The sequence below is a fragment of the Bos javanicus genome, chromosome 7 (assembly GCF_032452875.1).
Source record: "Bos javanicus breed banteng chromosome 7, ARS-OSU_banteng_1.0, whole genome shotgun sequence".
NCBI classification, from domain to species: domain Eukaryota; kingdom Metazoa; phylum Chordata; class Mammalia; order Artiodactyla; family Bovidae; genus Bos; species Bos javanicus.
The window spans coordinates 13,780,189-13,796,312 of record NC_083874.1 but is presented as its reverse complement, the minus strand read 5'-3'; the positions used below and the strand labels follow the sequence as shown (position 1 = coordinate 13,796,312).

Genomic DNA, 16,124 nt, shown 5'->3' with positions numbered 1-16,124 from the left:
AGCTAGAAAAAAACTTATTCTCTATTTTTGTTGGAAAACACGTGCATCTGCCTCCAGAAGAATGTCTATTGTTGTGTTCACACTGTTGCAGAAGATTTAATGGAATGGGATAATCTCCAGAATGAGGACAATGAAATGGATCAGTCACAAAAAGCTGTCCTATATGACAAGATGAAGTCTAAGTTATTCCATTTTCTAGTCATTTGGGAACATCTTTAAATGAAATGGGCTTCCCTGGTGGCTCAGCGGTTAAAGCGTCTGCCTAGAATGCAGGAGACCTGGGTTCGATCCCTGGGTTGGGAAGATCCCCTGGAGAAGGAAATGGCAACCCACTCTAGTATTCTTGCCTGGAGAATCCCATGGAACGAGGAGCCTGGTAGGCTACAGTCCATGGGGTCGCAAAGAGTCGGACACGACTGAGCCATTTCACTTTTACTTTAAATGAAATAATTTTCACATTGTTTTTTAATCATTTTATTTAACCCGATTTTTTTTTTTTTTGACTTTCAATTTTGTGCTGTGGTATAGCCAATGTGACAGTTTTGAGAGAGTCAATTCCTAGGCAGGTTGATAAGAAGTCTGGGGGTCCCCAAAGAGAGAGGGATCTTGAATTCTCAAGGAGGAGGAAAGATTACTGATAAAGGATGGTTACAGTCCACAAATGGACGATTACTAATTTCTGAAAATGCTCAATGGAAAAGTTTTCCAAAGCCTTCAGTTCAGTTCAGTTCAGTAGCTCAGTCATGTCCGACTCTTTGTGACCCCATGAATCGCGGCATGCCAGGCCTCCCCGTCCATCATCAACTCCCGGAGTTCACTCAGACTCACGTCCATCCAGTCAGTGATGCCATCCAGCCATCTCATCCTTTGTCGTCCCATTCTCCTCCTGCCTCCAATCCCTCCCAGCATCAGAATCTTTTCCAATGAGTCAGCTCTTCGCATGAGGTGGCCATAGTACTGGTGTTTCAGCTTCAGCATCATTTCCTCCAAAGAAATCCCAGGGCTGATCTCCTTCAGAATGGACTGGTTGGATCTCCTTGCAGTCCAAGGGACTCTCAAGAGTCTTCTCCAACACCACAGTTCAAAAGCATAAATTCTTCGGCGCTCAGCCTTCTTCACAGTCCACCTCTCACATCCATACATGACCACAGGAAAAACCATAGCCTTGACTAGATGGACCTTTGCTGGCAAAGTAATGTCTCTGCTTTTGAATATGCTAAGTTGGTCATAACTTTCCTTCCAAGGAGTAGGCGTCTTTTAATTTCATGGCTGCAGTCACCATCTGCAATGATTTTGGAGCCCCCAAAAATAAAGTCTGACACTGTTTCCCCTGTTTCCCCATCTATTTCCCATGAGGTGATGGGACTGGATGCCATGATCTTCGTTTTCTGAATGTTGAGCTTTAAGCCAACTTTTTCACTCTCCACTTTCACTTTCATCAAGAGGCTTTTTAGTTCCTCTTCACTTTCTGCCATAAGGGTGGTGTCATCTGCATATTTGAGGTTATTGATATTTCTGCCGGCAATCTTGATTCCAGCTTGTGTGAATTAGCTAATTATGTAACTCAGCTCTCAGCTTTTCTTTTTTTTTTTTTAATTTTTTTTTCAGTAAATAAGTTCAATTTTATTTATATATATGTGTATATTTAATACACACATATATATGTGTGTATTCATGTATATCTTTTTTTTTCTTTTTTTTTTCATTTAAGGTATTTTTTTCTTTTTAATTTTATAATCATTTCAGGTATACACGTGCTCCCCATCCTGAGCCCTCCTCCCTCCCCCCTCCCCATACCATCCCCCTGGGCCGTCCCAGCGCACCAGCCCCAAGCATCCAGCATCGTGCACTGAACCTGGACTGCCATCTCGTTTCATACATGAGATTTCACATGTTTCAATGCCATTCTCCCAAATCTTCCCACCCTCTCCCTCTCCCACAGAGTCCATAAGACTGTTCTATACATCAGTGTCTCTTTTGCTGTCTCGTACACAGGGTTATGGTTACCATCTTTCTAAATTCCATATATGCATTAGTATACTGTATTTATGTTTTTCCTTCTGGCTTACTTCACTCTGTATAATAGGCTCCAGTTTCATCCACCTCATTAGAACTGATTCAAATGTATTCTTTTTAATGGCTGAGTAATACTCCATTGTGTATATGTACCACTGCTTTCTTATCCATTCATCTGCTGATGGACATCTAGGTTGCTTCCATGTCCTGGCTATTATAAACAGTGCTGTGATGAACATTGGGGTACACGTGTCTCTTTCCCTTCTGGTTTCCTCAGTGTGTATGCCCAGCAGTGGGATTGCTGGATCATAAGGCAGTTCTATTTCCAGTTTTTTAAGGAATCTCCACACTGTTCTCCATAGTGGCTGTACTAGTTTGCATTCCCACCAACAGTGTAAGAGGGTTCCCTTTTCTCCACACCCTCTCCAGCATTTATTATTTGTAGACTTTTGGATCGCAGCCATTCTGACTGGTGTGAAATGGTACCTCATAGTGGTTTTGATTTGCATTTCTCTGATAATGAGTGATGGTGAGCATCTTTTCATGTGTTTGTTAGCCATCTGTATGTCTTCTTTGGAGAAATGTCTATTTAGATCTTTGGCCCATTTTTTGATTGGGTCATTTATTTTTCTGGAGTTGAGCTGTAGGAGTTGCTTGTATATTTTTGAGATTAGTTGTTTGTCGGTTGCTTCATTTGCTATTATTTTCTCCCATTCTGAAGGCTGTCTTTTCACCTTGCTAATAGTTTCCTTTGATGTGCAGAAGCTTTTAAGTTTAATTAGGTCCCATTTGTTTATTTTTGCTTTTATTTCCAATATTCTGGGAGGTGGGTCATAGAGGATCCTGCTGTGATGTATGTCAGAGAGAGTTTTGCCTATGTTCTCCTCTAGGAGTTTTATAGTTTCTGGTCTTACGTTGAGATCTTTAATCCATTTTGAGTTTATTTTTGTGTATGGTGTTAGAAAGTGTTCTAGTTTCATTCTTTTACAAGTGGTTGACCAGATTTCCCAGCACCACTTGTTAAAGATATTGTCTTTAATCCACTGTATATTCTTGCCTCCTTTGTCAAAGATAAGGTGTCCATATGTGCGTGGATTTATCTCTGGGCTTTCTATTTTGTTCCATTGATCTATATTTCTGTCTTTGTGCCAGTACCATACTGTCTTGATAACTGTGGCTTTGTAGTAGAGCCTGAAGTCAGGTAGGTTGATTCCTCCAGTTCCATTTTTCTTTCTCAAGATCGCTTTGGCTATTCGAGGTTTTTTGTATTTCCATACAAATTGTGAAATTATTTGTTCTAGCTCTGTGAAGAATACTGTTGGTAGCTTGATAGGGATTGCATTGAATCTATAAATTGCTTTGGGTAGTATACTCATTTTCACTATATTGATTCTTCCAATCCATGAACATGGTATATTTCTCCATCTATTAGTGTCCTCTTTGATTTCTTTCACCAGTGTTTTATAGTTTTCTATATATAGGTCTTTAGTTTCTTTAGGTAGATATATTCCTAAGTATTTTATTCTTTTCGTTGCAATGGTGAATGGAATTGTTTCCTTAATTTCTCTTTCTGTTTTCTCATTATTAGTGTATAGGAATGCAAGGCATTTCTGTGTGTTGATTTTATATCCTGCAACTTTACTATAATCATTGATCAGTTCTAGTAATTTTCTGGTGGAGTCTTTAGGGTTTTCTATGTAGAGGATCATGTCATCTGCAAATAGTGAGAGTTTTACTTCTTCTTTTCCAATTTGGATTCCTTTTATTTCTTTTTCTGCTCTGATTGCTGTAGCCAAAACTTCCAAAACTATGTTGAATAGTAATGGTGAAAGTGGGCACCCTTGTCTTGTTCCTGACTTTAGAGGAAATGCTTTCAATTTTTCACCATTGAGGATAATGTTTGCTGTGGGTTTGTCATATATAGCTTTTATTATGTTGAGGTATGTTCCTTCTATTCCTGCTTTCTGGAGAGTTTTTTTATCATAAATGGGTGTTGAATTTTGTCAAAGGCTTTCTCTTCATCTATTGAGATAATCATATGGTTTTTGTTTTTCAATTTGTTAATGTGGTGTATTACATTGATTGATTTGCGGATATTGAAGAATCCTTGCATCCCTGGGATAAAGCCCACTTGGTCATGGTGTATGATCTTTTTAATGTGTTGTTGGATTCTGATTGCTAGAATTTTGTTTAGGATTTTTGCATCTATGTTCATCAGTGATATTGGCCTGTAGTTTTCTTTTTTTGTGGGATCTTTGTCAGGTTTTGGTATTAGGGTGATGGTGGCCTCATAGAATGAGTTTGGAAGTTTACCTTCCTCTGCAATTTTCTGGAAGAGTTTGAGCAGGATAGGTGTTAGCTCTTCTCTAAATTTTTGGTAGAATTCAGCTGTGAAGCCGTCTGGACCTGGGCTTTTGTTTGCTGGAAGATTTTTGATTACAGTTTCAATTTCCGTGCTTGTGATGGGTCTGTTAAGGTTTTCTATTTCTTCCTGGTCGAGTTTTGGAAAGTTGTACTTTTCTAAGAATTTGTCCATTTCTTCCTCGTTGTCCATTTTATTGGCATATAATTGTTGATAATAGTCTCTTATGATCCTTTGTATTTCTGTGTTTTCTGTTGTGATCTCTCCATTTTCGTTTCTAATTTTATTGATTTGATTTTTCTCCCTTTGTTTCTTGATGAGTCTGGCTAATGGTTTATCAATTTTATTTATCCTTTCAAAGAACCAGCTTTTGGCTTTGTTGATTTTTGCTATGGTCTCTTTTGTTTCTTTTGCATTTATTTCTGCTCTAATTTTAAAGATTTCTTTCCTTCTACTAACCCTGGGGTTCTTCATTTCTTCCTTTTCTAGTTGCTTTAGGTGTAGAGTTAAGTTATTTATTTGACTTTTTTCTTGTTTCTTGAGGTGTGCCTGTATTGCTATGAACTTTCCCCTTAGGACTGCTTTTACTGTGTCCCACAGGTTTTGGGTTGTTGTGTTTTCATTTTCATTCGTTTCTATGCAAATTTAGATTTCTTTTTTGATTTCTTCTGTGATTTGTTGGTTATTCAACAGCGTGTTGTTCAGCCTCCATATGTTGGAATTTTTAATAGTTTTTCTCCTGTAATTGAGATCTAATCTTACTGCATTGTGGTCAGAAAAGATGCTTGGAATGATTTCTATTTTTTTGAATTTACCAAGGCTAGCTTTATGGCCCAGGATGTGATCTATCCTGGAGAAGGTTCCATGTGCGCTTGAGAAAAAGGTGAAATTCATTGTTTTGGGATGAAATGTCCTATAGATATCAATTAGGTCTAACTGGTCTATTGTATCATTTAAAGTTTGTGTTTCCTTGTTAATTTTCTGTTTAGTTGATCTATCCATAGGTGTGAGTGGGGTATTAAAGTCTCCCACTATTATTGTGTTATTGTTAATTTCTCCTTTCATACTTGTTAGCATTTGTCTTACATACTGCGGTGCTCCCGTGTTGGGTGCATATATATTTATAATTGTTATATCTTCTTCTTGGATTGATCCTTTGATCATTATGTAGTGACCTTCTTTGTCTCTTTTCACAGCCTTTGTTTTAAAGTCTATTTTATCTGATATGAGTATTGCTACTCCTGCTTTCTTTTGGTCCCTATTTGCATGGAAAATCTTTTTCCAGCCCTTCACTTTCAGTCTGTATGTGTCCCCTGTTTTGAGGTGGGTCTCCTGTAGACAACATATGTAGGGGTCTTGTTTTTGTATCCATTCAGCCAGTCTTTGTCTTTTGGTTAGGGCATTCAACCCATTTACGTTTAAGGTAATTACTGATAAGTATGATCCCGTTGCCATTTACTTTATTGTTTGGGGTTCGAATTTATACACCATTTTTGTGTTTCCTGTCTAGAGAATATCCTTTAGTATTTGTTGGAGAGCTGGTTTGGTGGTGCAGAATTCTCTCAGCTTTTGCTTGTCTGAGAAGCTTTTGATTTCTCCTTCATACTTGAATGAAATCCTTGCTGGGTACAATAATCTGGGCTGTAGGTTATTTTCTTTCATCATTTTAAGTATGTCTTGCCATTCCCTCCTGGCTTGAAGAGTTTCTATTGAAAGATCAGCTGTTATCCTTATGGGAATTCCCTTGTGTGTTATTTGTTGTTTTTCCCTTGCTGCTTTTAATATTTGTTCTTTGTGTTTGATCTTTGTTAATTTGATTAATATGTGTCTTGAGGTGTTTCACCTTGGGTTTATCCTGTTTGGGATTCTCTGGGTTTCTTGGACTTGGGTGATTATTTCCTTCCCCAGTTTAGGGAAGTTTTCAACTATTATCTCCTCAAGTATTTTCTCATGGTCTTTCTTTTTGTCTTCTTCTTCTGGAACCCCTATGATTCGAATGTTGTAGCGTTTAATATTGTCCTGGAGGTCTCTGAGATTGTCCTCATTTCTTTTAATTTGTTTTTCTTTTATTCTCTCTGATTCATTTATTTCTACCATTCTATCTTCTAATTCACTAATCCTATCTTCTGCCTCTGTTATTCTACTATTTGTTGCCTCCAGAGTGTTTTTAATTTAATTTATTGCATTATTCATTATATATTGACTCTTTTTTATTTCTTCTAGGTCCTTGTTAAACCTTTCTTGCATCTTCTCAATCCTTGTCTCCAAGCTATTTATCTGTGATTCCATTTTAATTTCAAGATTTTGGATCAATTTCACTATCATTATTCGGAATTCTTTATCAGATAGATTCCCTATCTCTTCCTCTTTTGTTTGGTTTGGTGGGCATTTATCCTGTTCCTTTATCTGCTGGGTATTCCTCTGTCTCTTCATCTTGTTTAAATTGCTGAGTTTGGGGTGTCCTTTCTGTATTCTGGCAGTTTGTGGAGTTCTCTTTATTGTGGCTTTTCCTCGCTGTGTGTGGGTTTGTACAGGTGGCTTGTCAAGGTTTCCTGGTTAGGGAAGCTTGTGTCAGTGTTCTGATGGGTGGAACTGTATTTCTTCTCTTTGTTCAGCCGCGCTGTGGGGAGGGAGGGAGGGATGCTGCAAACAAATAACACTGGCGTGCGCTCGCAGTGCCTCAGCCACACTAGGTCTGCCCCCGCTCACGGCGCGTGTAGCCTCCCTGCCCACACTGCTCGGGCTCTAGGTTGTTCCGCCGGGAACAATCCGAGGCTGGCCCTGGGTTGCATGTACCTCCCAGGTCCAAGCCGCTCAGGTTCAGGCACTCGGGTAGTCCTCAGAGGCGCAGACTCAGTTGGGCCTGAGTATTGTGCTCTTCCCAGGTCCGAGCAGCTCAAGTGATGAGGTGTTTGGCGAGCACCAATGCTGCGACTTATCGCCTCCCCGCCACTCGGTTATCTGGGAGTAAAACCGGCGCACCTTCTTAGGCAGATGTTAACCGTCCAGACCCCCAAGAAGTTTTAGTTAGCAAAGAAGCCTGCTTACAGTTTTATAGATAATGTCTCTCTGGGGCTGCGATTGCCCCCTTCCGGCTCTGGCTGCCTGTCGCTGGAGGGGGAAGGTCTGCAGCCGGCTATCTCTGTTCTATTCTTTGTTCCGCGCGCGGGCCTGGCGGTGTCTTAGGTTGGGGCTGGCTTTTCGCGTGGTAGATATCCCACAGTCTGGTTTGCTAGCCCAAATTATTTCGCTCAGATAGTGCTCAGGGTATTCAGGCCAGATTCTTACTCTAAGCGATGCAGCCTGCGCTGCGCCTCCCTGCCCAGCCCCTGCTTGTTAATGGCGCGTGCAGGCGTCTGCGCTGCTTCTCCGCTGGGGGAGTTACCGTAGGACTCGCAATCTTCGAGTTTTAATTGTTTATTTATTTTTTCTTCCTGTTATGTTGCCCTCTGTGCTTCCAAAGCTCGGCACAGATTCGGCAGTGAGAAGGTTTCCTGGTGTTTGGAAACTTCTCTCTTTTTAAGACTCCCTTCCCGGGACGGAACTCCGTCCCTCCCTCTTTGTCTCTTTTTTTGTCTTTTATATTTTTTCCTACCTCCTTTCAAAGAGTTGGATTGCTTTTCTGGGTGCCTGATGTCCTCTGCCGGCATTCAGAAGTTGTTTTGTGGAATTTACTCGACGTTTAAATGCTCTTTTGATGAATTTGTGGGGGAGAAAGTGTTCTCCCTGTCCTACTCCTCCGCCATCTTGGCTCCTCCTCCAGCTCTCAGCTTTTCAACAGGCATTAATGGAACTTCAGAAGGTGACTCCTGACCCAGCCTCTGAGTCAAGCAAGCCTCTATTTGAACCAGGAACAGAGGTCCTGATAAAAACATTGGGATCTGGGGGCCAATCTTTTGAGCCCCTCTGGGAAGGCCCTTACCAGGTTATTCTTTCTTCTCCTACAGCTGTCAAAGTGCCAGGAATTGATTCATGGGTGCATCACATTCTTGTTAAGAGGTGGCACTCTGACCAGAACTAAGTGACATTATTTTATGTCTTTACTTTCTCTGCTCTGACTTTGTACTTTTCAGGTGGGCCTGATAATCTATGTGTGCTTACTTCTGCTGACTCCAGAGGTCCTGAGTCTGCCATTTGACCCTCAAGACAATGCCTTCCTGTCCTGGGCTCACTCCTACACTGCATTCCACAATCGGTCTAACTGCTGGGTCTGCAGAGCACTCCCCTCCTCATTAAGTGGAAGACTTCCCATGGGGGGTTTCTCCACTTCAAGGAAAGGACTTTCAACTCTGTGATCACATCTAATAATCCTAAGATGGACTGATTTAACTATGGACATAATGTGATTTTTAATTTTGATTTTAACTTGGTTTAATGACTATTTTGCCTTACATCTGTAACTGTATAATGGGATTTGTTTCTAACTGTCTGAAAGCTTTTAAGTTACAAATTGTTGTCCAAACTCCTATAAGTGCCACAGCCTCCTCCAACTATTACTTGGGGCTCCTGGATCAGAGACCTTCAATATGAGGGTTAGGAGAATAGTTTGCCTCAGCAATTTAGGGACCATGCCCCTAAACAGCAGGAAGTAGTTATAGAACCAAAATGACATTCCTTTGCCTTGGCAACGTAATTCTCCTAAAAGAAAAGAGGGGAATGAGAGAGTCAATTTCTAGGCAGGTTGATAAGAAGTCCGGGGGTCCCCAAGGAGAGAGGGATCTGGATTAATTCTCAAGGAGGAGGAAAGGACAAAGTTTTTTTTCCCCCCTCTACATTCCTTAGGATTATATAACAATAATGTATCCTTCTTGAGAACAGTCTCTGGAAAAAAATTTATGGCTAATCCTGTTATCTAAAATGTAAATTATGGGAGTGGGTCTAGTAAGGTCTTTACAATCTCCAGACATTCTTTTGATTCACTGTAATAACTAATTCTTTCTTCAACTTAAGTCTGAATTTGGCAATAAGGAGTTCATGATCTGAGCCACAGTCAGCTCTTGTTTTTGCTGACTGTATAGAGCTTCTCCATCTTTGGCTGCAAAGAATATAACCAATCTGATTTTGGTTTTGCCCATCTGGTGATGCCCATGTGTAGAGTCTTCTTTTGTGTTGTTGGAAGAGGGTGTGTGCTATGACCAGTGCATTCTCTTGGCAAAACTCTATTAGCCTTTGCCCTGCTTCATTCTGTACTCCAAGGCCAAATTTGCCTGTTACCCCAGGTGTTTCTTGACTTCCTACTTTTGCATTCCAGTCCTCTATAATGAAAAGGACATCTTTTTTGGGTGTTAGTTTTTTTTTTTTAATTTTTATTTTTAAACTTTACATAATTGTATTAGTTTTGCCAACTATCAAAATGAATCCACCACAGGTATACATGTGTTCCCCATCCTGAACCCTCCTCCCTCTTCCCTCCCCATACCATCCTTCTGGGTCGTCCCAGTGCACTAGCCTCAAGCATCCAGTATGGTGCATCAAACCTGGACTGGGTGTTAGTTTTAAAAGTTCTTGTAGGTCTTCACAGAACTGTTCAACTTCAGCTTCTTCAGTGTTACTGGTTGGGGTATTGGCTTGGATTACCGTGATATTGAATGGTTTGCCTTGGAAACAAACAGAGATAATTCTGTCCTTTTTGCGATTGCATCCATATACTGCATTTCGGACTCTTTTGTTGACTATGATGGCTACTCCATTTCTTCTAAGGGATTCCTGCCCACAGTAGTAGATATAATGGTTATCTGAGTTAAATTCACCCATTCCAGTCCATTTTAGTTCACTGATTCCTAGAATGTTGATGTTCACTCTTGCCATCTCCTGTTTGACCACTTCCAATTTGCCTTGATTCATGGACCTGACATTCCAGGTTCCTATGCAATACTGCTCTATACAGCATCAGACCTTGCTTCTATCACCAGTCACATTCTCAGCTGGGTATTCTTTTTGCTTTGGCTCCATCCCTTGATTCTTTCTGGAGTTATTTCTCCACTGATCTCCAGTAGCATATTGGGCACCTACTGACCTGGGGAGTTTCTCTTTCAGTACCCTATCATTTTGCCTTTTCATACTGTTCATGGGGTACCCAAGGCAAGAAAACTGAAGTGGTTTGCCATTCCTTTCTCCAGTGGACCACATTCTGTCCGACCTCTCCCCCATGACCTTCCTGTCTTGGGTGGCCCCACACGGCATAGCTTACTTTCAATGAGTTAGACAAGGCTGTGGTCCATGTGATCAGATTGGCTAGTTTTCTGTGATTATGATTTCAGTGTGTCTGCCCTCTGATCCCCTCTCGCAATACCTACTGTCTTACTTGGGTTTCTCTTACCTTGGACGTGGAGTATCTCTTCATGGCTGCTCCAGCAAAGTGCCTCTGCTGCTCCTTACCTTGGACGAGGGTTATCTCCTCATGGCCACCCCTCCTGACCTTGAAGGTGGAGTAGCTCCTCTCGGCCCTCCTTTGCCCGTGCAGCCACTGCTCTTTGGACGTGGGGTTGCTCCTCTCAGCCGCCACCCCTGACCTCGGATATGGGGTAGCTCCTCTCAGCTGCCGCCCCTGAACTCGGACGTGGGGTAGCTCCTCTGAGCCGCTCTTGTGCTGACAGAGCCTGACACTCTCGGTCGCCGCCTCTGACCTTGGGTCAGGGGTAGCTCCTCTCAGCCATGATTCTGCGTGGTCCATCTCAGCCGGTGTTCTTGATTATATCCTTTGCAGCCAAAGGTGGAGAAGCTCTATACAGTCAGCAAAAACAAGACCAGGAGCTGACTGTGGCTCAGATCATGAACTCCTTATTGCCAAATTCAGTTGAAGAAAATGGGGAAAACCACTAGACCATTCAGGTATGACTTAAATCAAATTCCTTATGATTATACAGTGGAAGTGAGAAATAGATTTAAGGGACTAGATCTGATAGACAGAGTGCCTGATGAACTATGGATGGAGGTTTGTGACATTGTACAGGAGACGGGGATCAAGACCATCCCCATGGAAAAGAAATGCAAAAAAGCAACATGGCTCTCTGAGGAGGCCTTACAAATAGCTGTGAAAAGAAGAGAAGTGAAAAGACAAAGAGAAAAGGAAAGATATACCCATTTGAATGCAGTGTTTCAAAGAATAGCAAGGAGAGATAAGAAAGCCTTCCTCAGTGATCAATGCAAAGAAATAGAGGAAAACAACAGAATGGGAAAGACTAGAGATCTCTTCAAGAAAATTAGAGATACCAAGGGAACATTTCATGCAAATATGGTCTCAATAAAGGGCAGAAATGGTATGGGCCTAACAGAAGCAGAAGATATTAAGAAGAGGTGGCAAGAATACACAGAAGAACTGTACAAAAAAGATCTGCATGACCAAGATAATCACGATGGTGTGATCACTCACCTAGAGCCAGAGATCTTGGAATGTGAAGTCAAGTGGGCCTTAGAAAGCATCACTATGAACAAAGTTAGTGGAGGTGGTGGAATTCCAGTTGAGCTATTTCAAATCCTGAAAGATGGTGCTGTGAAAGTGCTGCACTCAATATGCCAGTAAATATGGAAAACTCAGCAGTGGCCACAGGACAGGTAAAGGTCAGTTTTCATTCCAATCCCAAAGAAAGGCAATGCCAAAGAATGCTCAAACTACTGCACAATTGTACTTATCTCACATGCTAGTAAAGTAATGCTCAAAATTCTCCAAGCCAGGCTTCAGCAATACGTGAACTGTGAACTTCCAGATGTTCAAGTTGGTTTTAGAAAAGGCAGAGGAACCAGAGATCAAATTGCCAACATCCACTGGATCATTGAAAAAGCAAGAGAGTTCCAGAAAAACATCTATTTCTGCTTGATTGACTATGCCAAAGCCTTCGACTGTATGGACCACAATAAACTGTGGAAAATTCTGAAAGAGATGGGAATACCAGACCACCTAACCTGCCTCTTGAGAAACCTATATGTAGGTCAGGAAGCAACAGAATTGGAACTACAGAATGGTTTCAAATAGTAAAAGGAGTACGTCAAGGCTGTATATTGTCCCTACTTATTTAACTTATATGCAGAGTACATCTGGTCCCATCACTTCATGGGAAATAGATGGGGAAACAGTGGAAACAGTGTCAGACTTTATTTTTGGGGGCTCCAAAATCACTGCAAATGGTGACTGCAGCCATGAAATTAAAAGATGCTTACTCCTTGGAAGAAAAGTTATGACCAACCTAGATAGCATATTGAAAAGCAGAGATATTACTTTGCCAACAAAGGTCTGTCTAGTCAAGGCTATGGTTTTTCCAGTGGTCATGTATGGATGTGCGAGTTGGACTGTGAAGAAAGCTGAGCATTGAAGAATTGATGCTTTTGAACTGTGGTGTTGGAGAAGACTCTTGAGAGTCCCTTGGACTGCAAGGAGATCCAACCAGTCCATTCTGAAGGAGATCAGCCCTGGGATTTCTTTGGAAGGAATGATGCTAAAGCTGAAACTCCAACTTTGGCCATCTCATGCGAAGAGTTGACTCATTGGAAAAGACTCTGATGCTGGGAGGGATTGGTGGCAGGAGGAGAAGGGGATGACAGAGGATGAGATGGCTGGATGGCATCACTGACTCGATGGATGTGAGTCTGAGTGAACTCCGTGAGATGGTGATGGACAGGGAGGCCTGGCGTGGTGCGATTCATGGGGTTGCAAAGAGTCGGACACGACTGAGCAACTGAACTGAACTGAACTGAACTGAGAGTACATCATGAGAAACGCTGGGCTGGAAGAAGCACAAGCTGGAATCAAGATTGTTGGGAGAAATATCAATAAGCTCAGATATGCAGATGACATCACCCTTATGGCAGAAAGTGAAGAGGAACTAAAAAGCCTCTTGATGAAAGTGAAAGAGGAGAGTGAAAAGTTGGCTTAAATCTCAATGTTCAGAAAACTAAGATCATGGCATCAGGTTCCATCAGTTCATGGCAGATAGATGGGGAAACAGTGGAAACAGTGTCAGACTATTTTTTTGGGCTCCAGAATCACTGCAGATGGTGATTTCAGCCATTAAATTAAAAGACAGTTACTCCTTGGAAGTAAAGTTATGACCAACCTGGATAGCATATTGAGAAGCAGAGATATTACTTTGCCAACAAAGGTCCGTCTAGTCAAGGCTATGGTTTTTCCAGTGGTCATGTATGGATGTGAGAGTTGGACTGTGAAGAAAGCTGAGCACTGAAGAATTGATGCTTTTGAACTGTGGTGCTGGAGAAGACTTTTGACAGTCCCTTGGACTGCAAGGAGATCCAACCAGTCCATCCTAAAGGAGATCAGTCATGGGTGTTCATTGGAAGGACTGATGTTGAAGCTGAAACTCCAATACTTTGGCCACCTCATGCGAAGAGTTGGCTCACTGGAAAAGACCCTGATGCAGGGAGGGATTGGAGGCAGGAGGAGAAGGGGGCAACAGAGGATGAGATGGCTGGATGGTATCACCGACTTGATGGACATGAGTTTGAGTGAACTCCAGGAGTTGGTGATGTACAGGGAGGCCTGGCGTGCTGTGATTCATGGGGTTGCGAAGAGTTGGACACGACTGAGCAACTGAACTGAAGTGAACTGAATAACTAATTAAAAGTATATAACTCCATTGCTAACACTAGTGAGGGGGTGCCCTTTCTGCCCCCCTTTGATGTCTATGTCAGAAGCTTTCTCTATCCCTTTTATACTTTAATAAAACTCTATTACACAAAAGCTCTGAGCGATCTTTCCTCGTCTCTGGCCCTGGATTGAATTCTTCTTCTGTGGAGGCCAAGAATCCCAGTGTCTTTTGTGGTTCAGCAACAACCTTTCAGTTTCAGGTAAATAGTGAAGGGACTCAGCCATGCAAATACATGTACTATTCTCCCCCAAACTCCCTTCTCATCCAGGTTGCAACATTACATTGAGCATAGTTTTATGTAGGTCCTAGTTGGTTATCCTTTTTAAATATAGCAGTAATTTCACCCAATTTTGTCTTGCAAGTGTATTTACTCTCATCTTACCAATGGTGTACATCATGGAAAGGCATTTCATGAATGTTGTAGAAAGTTTAAGAGTAATACTCAAATGTGTATATTCTATTATAATATACTCAAATTGAAAAATTCATATGTTCACTTATCTTTAGAAATTTTAAGATGGTGCAGTCTGAAAGCAACAGCGAGAAAAATTTACAGAATGCACTTGAAATTAAACTGTGTACACAGAAAAGCAACTTTTCTTTGTCCTTTTCCAAGGTTCCTTGCCTATCATTTGGCTGGGATGAATGGAGAATAAATATAATATTTTGGGACATATATTTAATATGATATTTTAAAAGTACTAGTAATTTTAATGGGCTGTATCTTTTCCCACTGAATAATATGAATTCATCTTCTGTTACATGGATTCCCTTCTTTACTATTCATGTTTCTTATCAATTCAGTCGATAACAGTTTAGCCTTTGTTGGAAAATGCAAAGCAAATTAATCTAGTTATGGAAAGCTTTCAGAACACCAAGATAACTACCGCAAAAATGATGTGTGACATCTCTAAGAAGTATTGGAAACCCATCTTGTAGAAAACAAAAGGAGCCCAAAGACTGAGTTATCCTGACTGAAGACAGGGAAGCATGGTGAGGTCCTAACCAGAATACCACTGCTCAAAGGAAACACTCCCCTTTCTGACAATATGGTCCTTTGCAATCCTACAGTTACATAAAAGAAGATACATTTGTTGTAATGACTTTGGTGATTTAATAACCTTTAGGCATCATTAGAGCCATGTGTAATTGGAAAAATAATATCATCACCTATTTTCCAGGTGGTTACCCATGACTAAGACATATTCTGGATAATCACCCTTTTAATCTGTGCATGTTTTGTAATTATGTAACTGAAAGCACCATGCAATGTATTTTTGTAGACCATGCTACAATATCAGTAAAACTTCAGTCAAAAAAGCAATAGAACCAATTAGTTGTTTACAGAGGAACATTTAATATAGAGAGTTGGTTAAAAAGTTATTGAAAGACTGAAAGACAAGGAAGAGAAAAGTGGTGCCATAGTGATCATAACTGAAGGAGGAAGCTACTTCACCAAGGGCTGGAGGGGTATAAAGGGACCCATTGAACTTTTAGAGCAAAGAGACATTTACAGACCACTGTTCAATGTACATAAGATGAACAAAGATGGACATTGATGGAACATAGACTACAAGATGGAAAATGATTTCAAATGCCCCACCCTAAAGCAAAGGTCAGGTGTATAACATAGAGAAGCTATGTGAAGAAATTTGTTGGAAATAATGGGGAAAATGAATTGCTTATTACCACATCAGGGTCCTCATATCTCCCCTCTTTGAACTGTGATCTCTTTTTGATCTTCAGCATTTGTCCATGAACAACGTTAGGACTCGGTGTAAACATCACCTTTGAAAGAGAGGCTTGACTTGGATCAGTAGTTGTCAACCTTGGGCACACACTAGAACCACCTGAGTGCTTTTTAAAATTCTCATGCTTGGATCACACCCAAATTCAGTTAATCAGAAATTCTGGTGGTGAAACCCAGTGGTCAGTATTTTAAACTTCCTGGAAGATTGCAATAAAAGCCAAGGCTGAGAAGCAGTGACATGCAGCTCACATAACAGCATGTACAGATTTGAATAGTAAAATTTACTATTGAAAGTATATAAGAGCTTGGAAAATTTGTAAATTTTTGATATATTAAAGGGGAGTCATTCATCTTTTGAGGATGCTTGGGCTACCAAAGATAAAATATAGAATCTCCA

At 41.0% G+C, this 16,124-nt stretch overlaps 1 non-coding gene across 1 annotated transcript; it reads left to right on the top strand.

Moving 5' to 3' along the window:
• Nucleotides 1–231: 231 nt before the first annotated feature.
• On the top strand, nt 232–303 carry TRNAS-AGA (transfer RNA serine (anticodon AGA)). Its single transcript has one exon. It is a non-coding gene; the product is annotated as a tRNA-Ser (tRNA).
• The last annotated feature ends 15,821 nt before the right edge of the window (nt 304–16,124 follow it).